The sequence below is a fragment of the Myotis daubentonii genome, chromosome 2 (genome assembly GCF_963259705.1).
Source record: "Myotis daubentonii chromosome 2, mMyoDau2.1, whole genome shotgun sequence".
NCBI lineage: Eukaryota > Metazoa > Chordata > Mammalia > Chiroptera > Vespertilionidae > Myotis > Myotis daubentonii.
Window position 1 is genome coordinate 145,986,969 of NC_081841.1, and position 10,114 is coordinate 145,997,082.

The window sequence follows — 10,114 nt, forward strand, 5'->3', positions numbered from 1 at the left end:
CTGCTGCAGTTTGACAATCTGTTTGAGGCTGCTCTGCCTCTGTATCTATTATTGTTCAAAAGTTTATAATGGTCTCTATTATCCATGAATGAGTGAGATCATGTGGTATTTTCCTTCATTGACTGGCTTATTTCACTTAGCATAATGCTCTCCAGTTCCATCCATGCCGTTGCAAATGGTAAGAGTTCCTTCTTTTTTTACAGCAGCATAGTATTCCATCGTGTAGATGTACCACAGTTTTCTAATCCATTCATCTACTGATGCGCACTTAGGCTGTTTCCAGATTCTAGCTATGGTGAATTGTGCTGCTATGAACATATGGGTGCATATATCCTTTCTGATTAGTGTTTCTGGTTTCTTGGGATATATTCCTAGAAGTGGGATCACAGGGTCAAATGGGAGTTCCATTTTTAGATTTTTGGGGAAACTCCATACTGTCTTCCATAGTGGCTGCACGAGTCTGCATTCCCACCAGCAGTGCACGAGTGTTCCTTCTTCTACACATCCTCTCCAGCACTTGTCGTTTGTTGATTTGTTGATGATAGCCAGTCTGACAGGTGTGAGATGGTACCTCATTGTTGTTTTGATTTGCATCTCTCAGATGATTAGTGACTTTGAGCATGTTTTCATATGTCTCTTGGCTTTCTGAATGTCCTCTTTTGAAAGGTGTCTATTTAGGTCCTTTGCCCATTTTTTGATTGGATTGTTTATCTTCCTTTTGTTAAGTTGTATGAGTTCCCTATAAATTTTGGAGATTAGGCCCTTATCAGATATGTCATTGGCAAATATGTTTTCCCACACAGTGGGTTTTCTCGTTGTTTTGTTGATGGTTTCTTTTGCTGTGCAGAAGCTTTTTATTTTGATGTAGTCCCATTTGTTCATTGTCTCTTTAGTTTCAAGTGCCCTAGGAGCTGTATCAGTGAAGAAATTGCTTCGGCATATGTCTGAGATTTTCTTGCCTTTGGATTCTTCTAGAATTTTTATGGTATCCTGTCGTACATTTAAGTCCTTTATCCATTTTGAGTTTATTTTTGTGTAGGTGTAAGTTGGTGGTCTAGTTTCATTTTCTTGCATATATCTGTCCAATTTTCCCAACACCATTTATTGAAGAGACTATCTTGGCTCCATTGTATGTTCTTGCCTCCTTTGTCAAATATTAATTGAGCATATTGGTTTGGGCTGATTTCTGGGCTCTCTATTCTATTCCATTGATCTATATGCCTGTTCTTGTGCCAGTACCAGGCAGTTTTGAGAACAGTGGCTTTGTAATACATCTTGATATCTGGTATTGAGATCCCACCTACTTTTTTCTTTCTCAGGATTGCTGCAGCTATTCGGGGTCTTTTTTTATTCCAGATGAATTTTTGGAGAGTTCGTTCTAGATCTGTGAAGTATGCCGTTGGTATTTTAATGGGAAGTGCGTTGAATTTATAGATTGCTTTGGGTAGTATGGACATTTTAATGATGTTGATCCTACCAATCCATGAACACGGTATGTTCTTCCATCTGTTTATGTCTTCCTCTATTTCTTTTTTCAACGTCCTGTAGTTTTCTGAGTAGAGGTCTTTTACCTCTTTAGTTAAGTTTATTCCTAGGTAGCTTAATTTTTTTGGTGCGATGATGAATGGGATTGTTTTTATAATCTCTCTCTCTCTGAAAGTTCACTATTGGTGTATAGAAATGCCTCAAATTTCTTGGGGTTAATTTTGTATCCTGCTACATTGCCAAATTCATGTATTAAGTCTAGTAGCTTTTTGATGGAGTCTCTAGGGTTTTGTATGTATAATATCATGTCGTCTGCAAATAAGGACAGTTTTACTTCCTCTTTTCCAATTTGGATGCCTTTTATTTCTTCTTCTTGCCTAATTGCGATGGCTAATACTTCCAGTACTATGTTGAACAGGAGTGGTGAGAGGGGGCATCCCTGTCTTGTTCCTGTTCTTAGGGGAAATGGTGTTAGTGTTTGTCCATTGAGTATGATGTTGGCTGTGGGCCTGTCATATATGGCTTTTATTATGTTGAGGTATGATCCTTCTACTCCCGCTTTGCTGAGAGTTTTTATCAAAAATGGGTGTTGAATTTTGTCAAATGCTTTTTCTGCATCAATTGATATGACCATGTGGTTTTTTTCTTTCAATTTGTTTATGTGATGTATCACGTTTATTGATTTGCGGATATTGTACCATCCTTGCATCCCTGGGATAAATCCTACTTGGTCATGGTGTATGATCTTTCTGATGTACTGCTGGATCCGATTTGCTAAGATTTTGTTGAGGATTTTGGCATCTATGTTCATGAGGGATATTGGCTTGTAATTCTCTTTCATTGTGTTGTCTTTACCTGGGTTTGGTATTAGCGTGATGCTGGCTTCATAGAATGAGCTTGGAAGTGTTCCTTCCTCTTGAATTTTTTGTAGTAGTCTGAGGAGGATAGGTTTTAGTTCTTCCTTGAATGTTTGGTAAAACTCCCCTGTGAAGCCGTCTGGTCCTGGGCTTTTGTTTGCTGGAAGCTTTTTGATGACTGCTTCAATTTCTTCCATAGTTATTGGCCTATTGAGATTTTTGGATTCTTCCTGATTGAGTTTTGGAATGTTGTATTTTTCTAGGAATTTGTCCATTTCCCCCAGGTTGTCTAGTTTGTTGGAGTAGAGCTGTCCATAGTATTTTTTAACAATCATTTGTATTTCTGCGGGGTCTGTTGTTATTTCGCCTCTATCGTTTCTGATTTTGTTTATTTGGGTCCTCTCTCTTTGCTTCTTGGTGAGTCTGGCTAGAGGTTTGTCGATTTTGTTTTTCCTTTCAAAGAACCAGCTCTTGGTTTCATTGATTTTCTGTATTGTTTTTTAGGTCTCTATGTCATTTATTTCTGCTCTAATCTTTATTATCTCCTTCCTTCTGCTCACTCTGGGGTTTTCTTGTTGCTGTCTTTCTAATTCTCTCTTGCAGCCTGTAAGATTCTCTCTTTGTCCTGAACATTTGCCATGGTAATTATGATGTGTCTTGGTGTGGGTCTTTCGGGTTCACCTTGTTTGGGACTCTCTGGGCTTGTGTGACTTTTTTCTTCCCCACCTCAGGGAAGTTTTCTGATATTATTTCTTCGAGTAGGTTTTCTAATCCGTGTTCATCTTTCTGAATTCTGAGCTGGACCCACTAAATTGATTTCACAATTCACTAAAAAACAATCCTCTGTGACATAAAGAATAAAGAAATAATATTGAAAAGTAGATAATCATGATAGTAAATACTATTTTGTATTTAAATATATGACATAATAAAGTCTAGATTGTGATAATTTTGGTTCTGAGGAATTTCAAGTTTTGTTTGCACTCATAAATAAAGTGTAACTTTGTGGGGGATAATTTCAGTGTCTGGTAGAAGATGTTGCAATAATGTATTTTTTTCTTAATGGCCTGGAGTCTTTGTGGAGAGAAGGCTATTTCAAAAACTAAAAGGAAAGAAAGAGCAAAAGAGATTTATTTCCTGTACTAAAATAAATAACACATGGCCTGAACATCATTGGACATAGTATTTAAAATAAGAATTGGCTTAGAAAATATAAAATAACTGTTTATCAAATGATACAACATTTTCAAACTTAAAATAAATTCTATATTTATACTTACACTGTGCTGATTTCTAGTACATTAGTATGCTGGACACTGCAAATGTGCTAATTCAAAGTCATGTAAATGTATGGGTCAAGGAGTTCATTTGCTATTTCTCTGGGCATTAGCACAAAGATACTTGCTCCTTTCAATATAGTCTGTAATTCATTTAAGTATTACATTTGCAGGTCTCAATTAGGTTTTCAAATCTTAGTAATTTGATGAATTTTCTAACCATCACATCTGATTTTTAATAATTTAGTCCCTGACTCCATTCCTTGATTGTATGACATGTTATCATGACTTACTCACTGATTTTTTTTAATATGCTTTTCATATTTATGTACATATAAGTCTTTTTAACATCTAAATTTAACTATAGATAGAACATGAGCTAGAAGTGTTTCTAATTCTTTACTGTAAAAACTAAGTATTCATGGGATTAGATGAAAGATCTAAATTATAACTCTAATTTATTTATTAAAAATAGCTTCAAATTTTCTTCACTTATCCTGAAAAAGCATATCCAAAGCTTCATGGTCTTAGTGATCATTTATTTTTATTTCAAAATAAACGTGGATGTAAAGTTATATCATTAAATTTCAATTCCCCCATTGAAAAGAACATTGGGGGAAAACAAAAATTTCTAATTTAAAAATTCTTACCACCCTTTACTTTTCACATATCTCTTTTCCTAGAAAGTAAATAACTTAGAAGGGCTAGTGATAGAAGTTTGCTTCTATAAAAGCTTACAAAAACTATAATACAACAAACAAAATAAGTGTTAAACATTTGAATATATTTAGTAAAACCATGAAATAAGCCCTTTCCGAAGATTTACAATGAATATAAATAAGAGTTACTTCACTCTCTTAGACTTCTCATAAAGTAAGTTGGAGATTAAAATCTGGTTAGGAGAAATGAAGATTTATTTGAAGTATCATAAAATGTATGATAAGTTTTTTAGAAAATTATATTAATGAGCATGTAAATACCTTCTGATTCACCTAATTGCTAAAGGCATGTCATAGTAAAATATCATGATAAAAAGAAATGTCTTGTGTTTAATTGAAATTCTACTTTTTAATGAATTGATTTCTCTTAGACTAAAATACTAATTAAATAAAACAACACAAGACAACAGGACTTTAGGTTCCAGCCAAGATAGAGTGACCTCATTCCTTTCTTTTACTGAAACTAAAAACCTCTGTATATAACACAACAAATAAGCATAGAAGGACTGTGAAAGGCAGAGCGAAGAAGGCAAACTGCTAAGGAACCTCATAACTGGAGGAATGACATGGCGGTGAGTTCCTGGTTTTCCTTATTGCCTCCCACATGTCCTGGACAGAGCGCTACGGAAGCTGCCAACCCAGAACCACCAAAAAGCACAAACAGAAATAAGCTCCAAGAAAAGTCTGCTCTCTCTAGACAAAGGGCCAGGAAGAGGGTAGCCTAAACCTCCAAAGGAAGCCTCCCTACCCTTCCCCCATGGTTTCAGCAGGGCCAAATGGGGAATGACTTCCACCTACCCTTGGCCCCACGGAAGCAGGCCGTGTGCTTCAAATGCCCCCACAGGATAAAATTGGCCAAGTGGCGAGCTAATCAATTCCTTACATTGTTGAGTTATGTAATATTATAGTGATTGATTAGTTATCATATATTGTTCAGAGACATTTATAGATGATAACTGCTAATAATTAAATTGATCAAATGAGCCTATTATTTCTGAATATAAACCTAACATACATACATACTCTGACTCATTTGAATCCCAGTTTTTATACTGAAGAATCTTGAGTAATAAAGTCTCTAACTTCTACTAAATTTAAATTGAAATCACATGGTCTTGAATATGAAATAAACCAACAGAATTCCCCTGATTTTCGTATAATGATGTTGATTGGAGGTGTCAAAGCTTTGTGAGATAGGGGATTGAATTTCATTTTATATTTCATGTAACAAGGGGAATAAAATAGTCCTTTCTTTGCCCCACTACATTTATCCAACAAATATTTTTGTGTTGGGTGTTTACTGTATAAAATAAATGTTTCATTTATTGAGGATACAACAATGAACAAAACGAAAGACCTATCTCCTGTAATGTATTTCTAAAAGGCAAGGCAGAAAATAGTCAAGAAAATAAAAGAAAATGCCTATTATATGAGATGTTAATGAGACCTAGGGGAAAATAAATATGGCATGGCATAGAAATATGAATAATTGGGGTAGGGAGACCGATTTATTTTTTAATTGATTTTAAAGAAGTGGAGAGAGAGAGAGAGAGAGAGAGAGAGAGAGAGAGAGAAATACATTAATTGGTTGCCTCAACTTTTGGTGTAGTGAACAGAGCTCCAACCAACTGAGCCACCTGGCTTGGAGGGCTAGGAGAAGGAAAAGTTTCACTCAATGGATATCATTTGAGTAAAGAGAGAAATGGGAGAGTCAGCTCTGGAGCTATGTAATGAAAGGGCTGAAAGAGAAACATGCCTGATATAATCAAAGAACATTGACTAGAATAGAGTACTGAGGGGGGTGAATAGTAGGATGTAAGAGAGGAAAGCTGTTGGGTATATATTGTATGGATCTCTGTGAAAACTTTGGCTTAATTTTGATTGGCAGTAGAATTAAAATATTTTGAGTACAAGGGTGACATGATCACCTCAAATGTTAATAAGAAGCACTAGTTCTTTGTGGACATGATCTGTGAAAGTTGTGCTAATGCAGTCACTCAGGTCTTCAACAAGCGGGGAGGTGTTCAGTTTGACATTGCCCTGTTCAGTAAGAAGGTTGCAAGTCCTTTGATTACAGTGTAGACACTCTGCTGGAGTCACTGGGGAAACAAGAAAGGGAATTTCCTACTTCAGCTCCAAGTAACAAGGGCCTGTGTCTGCAGGATGGATCAAAGGGTCAAGGACACTGATCCTCTCCTGGCTTCCAGACAGACCTGGGACCTGGCAGTCCTGCTCAACAATGGGGATTTCTGTGGAATTCCCACTTGCCCTGCTTCCCCCCAAGGGTCCCTGCAATAAAATTAGCTGCAAAATAAATAAGAATTTTGAAAAATCACCTTGGTCATTCTTTTGAGATTAGACTATAGCAAGATAAAGGAAGAGGGAGCTATTCTAAGAATTAGGTATGAGGTGATAATTGATTGGATTAGAGTGTTTATCTTGTAGTTAGTTGAAATTGATTGAAGGCAGAATAAATTAGATGTGTTGATAGATTGAGTGTAGAATTTAAGAGAAATTTAGGAGTGTAGGCTGATTCTAGATATTTTTAACTGGACATATGGACAATGGAGCCTCCAATTACAAAATGAGGACTATGATAGAGCAAGTTTGGGGAAGAGAGGATGAGGGAGGAGGTTTGAAGAGAGATGAAGAGAAACAAGCCAAAGAGACATGAAATAGCTAAGGATGTAGAAAAAAAATGAGTTTAATTATCTGGATCCCTAATAAAGAAATCATTCTGAAAAAGAGAAGGTGATGTATTGTCTAATGCTAATAATATGTCAAATAAAGTGAGACCAAGAATTCACTATTAGATTTAGCAATGTGAAGGTCATTGGTAATTTTGACATGGAATAGTGGACATGAAAGACTAATTGATATAGGTTTGAGGGAATTGGTGTAGAGGAGTGGGAGACAGCAACAATAGAAAATTATCTTAAGGAGAAGAGAAGTGAGTATATACAACACAAAGGATAAAGGTGACACAAGCTTGGATGTTTATCCCTTCATGCACACAGTATAAAAGCTTTATGCATTGTGTTTCATTGAATCCTTAAAACAAACTTATAAGATAAATATACTAATAACCACACATTATAAATGAGAAAATGGAGGTACATCAAGGTAAGGAAATTAGCTCAAGATTAAAGACACCCCCATTTTTAAGGACAGTGTTATCCTAATAGGTAATAGAGCTGTATAATTTAGATTTTTTTTTAAATCAATTTGGTGGACTTAAAGCAACGAGATGCATCATCAAAGTTCACATAGCAAAAAATCTGGAATTGCATGACTGTAGATCTGGTTAATTTAGCAATGCAATAATATCGAGCTCTTGCAAAAAGGCTGCAGAGCTCCAAACATTTCAAAGTTGGAAGGAAGGGCAAGGGAATTAATTCTCTTGGTGAGTATTCTGTAGAGGAAGAAAACTTTTGTAAAATTTCCACCTTTTGTACCTTATTGACTAAGACTGAATAACTCACCAGAGCTCTTGCTGCAATGGATGTTGGAAACATGAGCAAATACATGAATAAATACTCAGCCTTTTCAATGGGATCTCAACTACTCCAGCAGGGAGAAAGGAGTTGAGAATATCTGTTGTATTAACAGTCACAGATCTGTTAGAAAGAATACTCAGGACAGAGAAAGAGAATCCTATTATATCATGTAACCCATACCTGTTGAGTAAGTGACAATCTTATTTTATAATGATATCAAAAAGGTGAGGAAAGTCTCTAAGCTTAATTCAAAATATGTGCAGAGTAGAGGAGCAGCTTCCCCAAAGTGCAGATCCAAAGCTAGTGTCACCTAACCCCACCCCTCCACCCCCCGCCTCCGTGGTGCACTCCAGATTCCCTTTGATTCTTCTTCTTTTAAATACTCACCCAAGGACATGCTTAGAGAGAGGAAGAGAAAGAGAGAGACATTAATGTGAGAGTGAAATACTGATGGTTGCCTTCTGTTAGCTTTGCAACCCAACTGGGATTAAACCTGCAAACCAAATATGTCCCTGACTGGAAATTGAACCATTAAACTTTCAGTGCACAGGAGGGAGCTCAACCAATTAAGCCACTTAGGCCTGGCCTTTTGGATTCTTAGTACAGTATGGCAACTGTTATGGATCAGCTGATTCTGAATCTACTTAAGGAAGAACAAAACCCATACAATTAGGTTACAATTATTGGGTTGGTGATGTTGGCATGGCCTGTGCCACCAGGATCTTAATGAAAAACTTAGTGGATGAATTTACTCTTGTTGATGTCATGGAAGACAAACTGAAGGGAGAGATGATGGGTCTCCAACATGGCAGCTTTTCCCTTAAAACACCAAAATTTGGGGGGCGGGGGGGGGCAAACTCCAAACTAGGTATTATCACAGCTGGGGCAAGTCAACAAGAGAAAGAAAGCTGTCTTAATTTGGTCCAGATTAAGTAAGCATATTTAAGTTCATTAGTCTCAACTAGGGGCCCAGTGCAAAAATTAGTGCACCTTGAAAGGAACTGTGGGCCGCAATGCTGTGGTGGGTACAGAAGCAGGTCTTGGCCCATCCTCCATGCCCCTGACCAGCCCCTCCCATCGCGATCCCCAATCCCCTGTCTGCCGGCAGCTCCCACCTCCACAGCTCCCACGTACTGAAGGGGCCAGCCAGCTCGCTCACACCCACTGACAGCGCAGAGCGATTTGGGTCAGTGCTGGTAGCAGGAATGAGCACTGGGCAGGACGGCAGCACACAGGAGCAAAGAATTTTCAGTAACCACCAGAGGCTCTCCCCAATGGCAGTGACCGACGCCCTGCCTTGGTCTGGCAGCCTGCTGCTAACACCGGCATGTTCCATGCATGTCCCCTGGTTGTCAGCGCACGTCATAGCAACCAGTTGTTTGGTTGTTCTGCCGCTTGGTCTATTTGCATATTAGGATTTTATATATATGTTGTAAAATACTGCAAATTGTTTATTTCCAATTCAGTATATCTTGACCTATGTGGCTTGAAAGATAAGCAGCTTTCCCAAAAACTGTGTTATTAAAAGTGGTTGATTCATTCCAGATCCATTATGTAATAGGAGAAAGGCTGGGAGTTCACCCACTAAACTGTCATGGTGAGTCCTTGGGATCATGGATACTCTAGTGTGCCTGCAGGGAGTGGAGTGAATGTTGCTGGTGTCTCCCTGAAGAATCTGCCTGATTTAGGCAATGAAGCAGATAAGGAACAGTGGAAAAAAGTCAAACTAAAAGGCTACAAACACATCCTGGACCATTGGACTATCTGTGGCATATTTGGCAGAAAGTATAATGAAGAATCTTAGGTGGGTGTATCTAATTTCCACCATGATTAAGGATCTCCATGGAATAAGAAATGATGTCTTCCTTAGTGTTCCTTGCATCTTGGGATGGAATAAATCTCAGCTGTTGTGAAGGTGACTTTGACACCTGAGGAAGAGGCCTGTTTGAAGAAGAGTGCAGATATACTTTGGAGGGAGGTGGGGGGACTAAAAGGAGCTGTAGTTTTTAAAGTCTTCTAATGTAATACCACTTCACTGTCTAGGCTACACCAGGATTTTAGTTGAAGATTATTCATATTGCCCTTTTTGTCTGAACTGTGACTAAAACCATAATAAGGCAGCTAAGGAAAGACATCAATTTCCTAAAGTTAGAAATAGGAATGGTTCATAAAACCCTGAAGCTATATTCTGATAGTGGATGGTACTTATCTTGTGTAGTATTAAACTGGTTAGTGTGAAATAGTTCCACCTCCTCAAAGGCACTGCTGCCAAAGTTGCA

At 37.6% G+C, this 10,114-nt stretch overlaps 1 pseudogene; it reads left to right on the forward strand.

Moving 5' to 3' along the window:
* Positions 1-8,442: 8,442 nt before the first annotated feature.
* On the forward strand, positions 8,443-9,780 carry LOC132226355 (L-lactate dehydrogenase A chain-like; annotated as a pseudogene).
* The last annotated feature ends 334 nt before the right edge of the window (positions 9,781-10,114 follow it).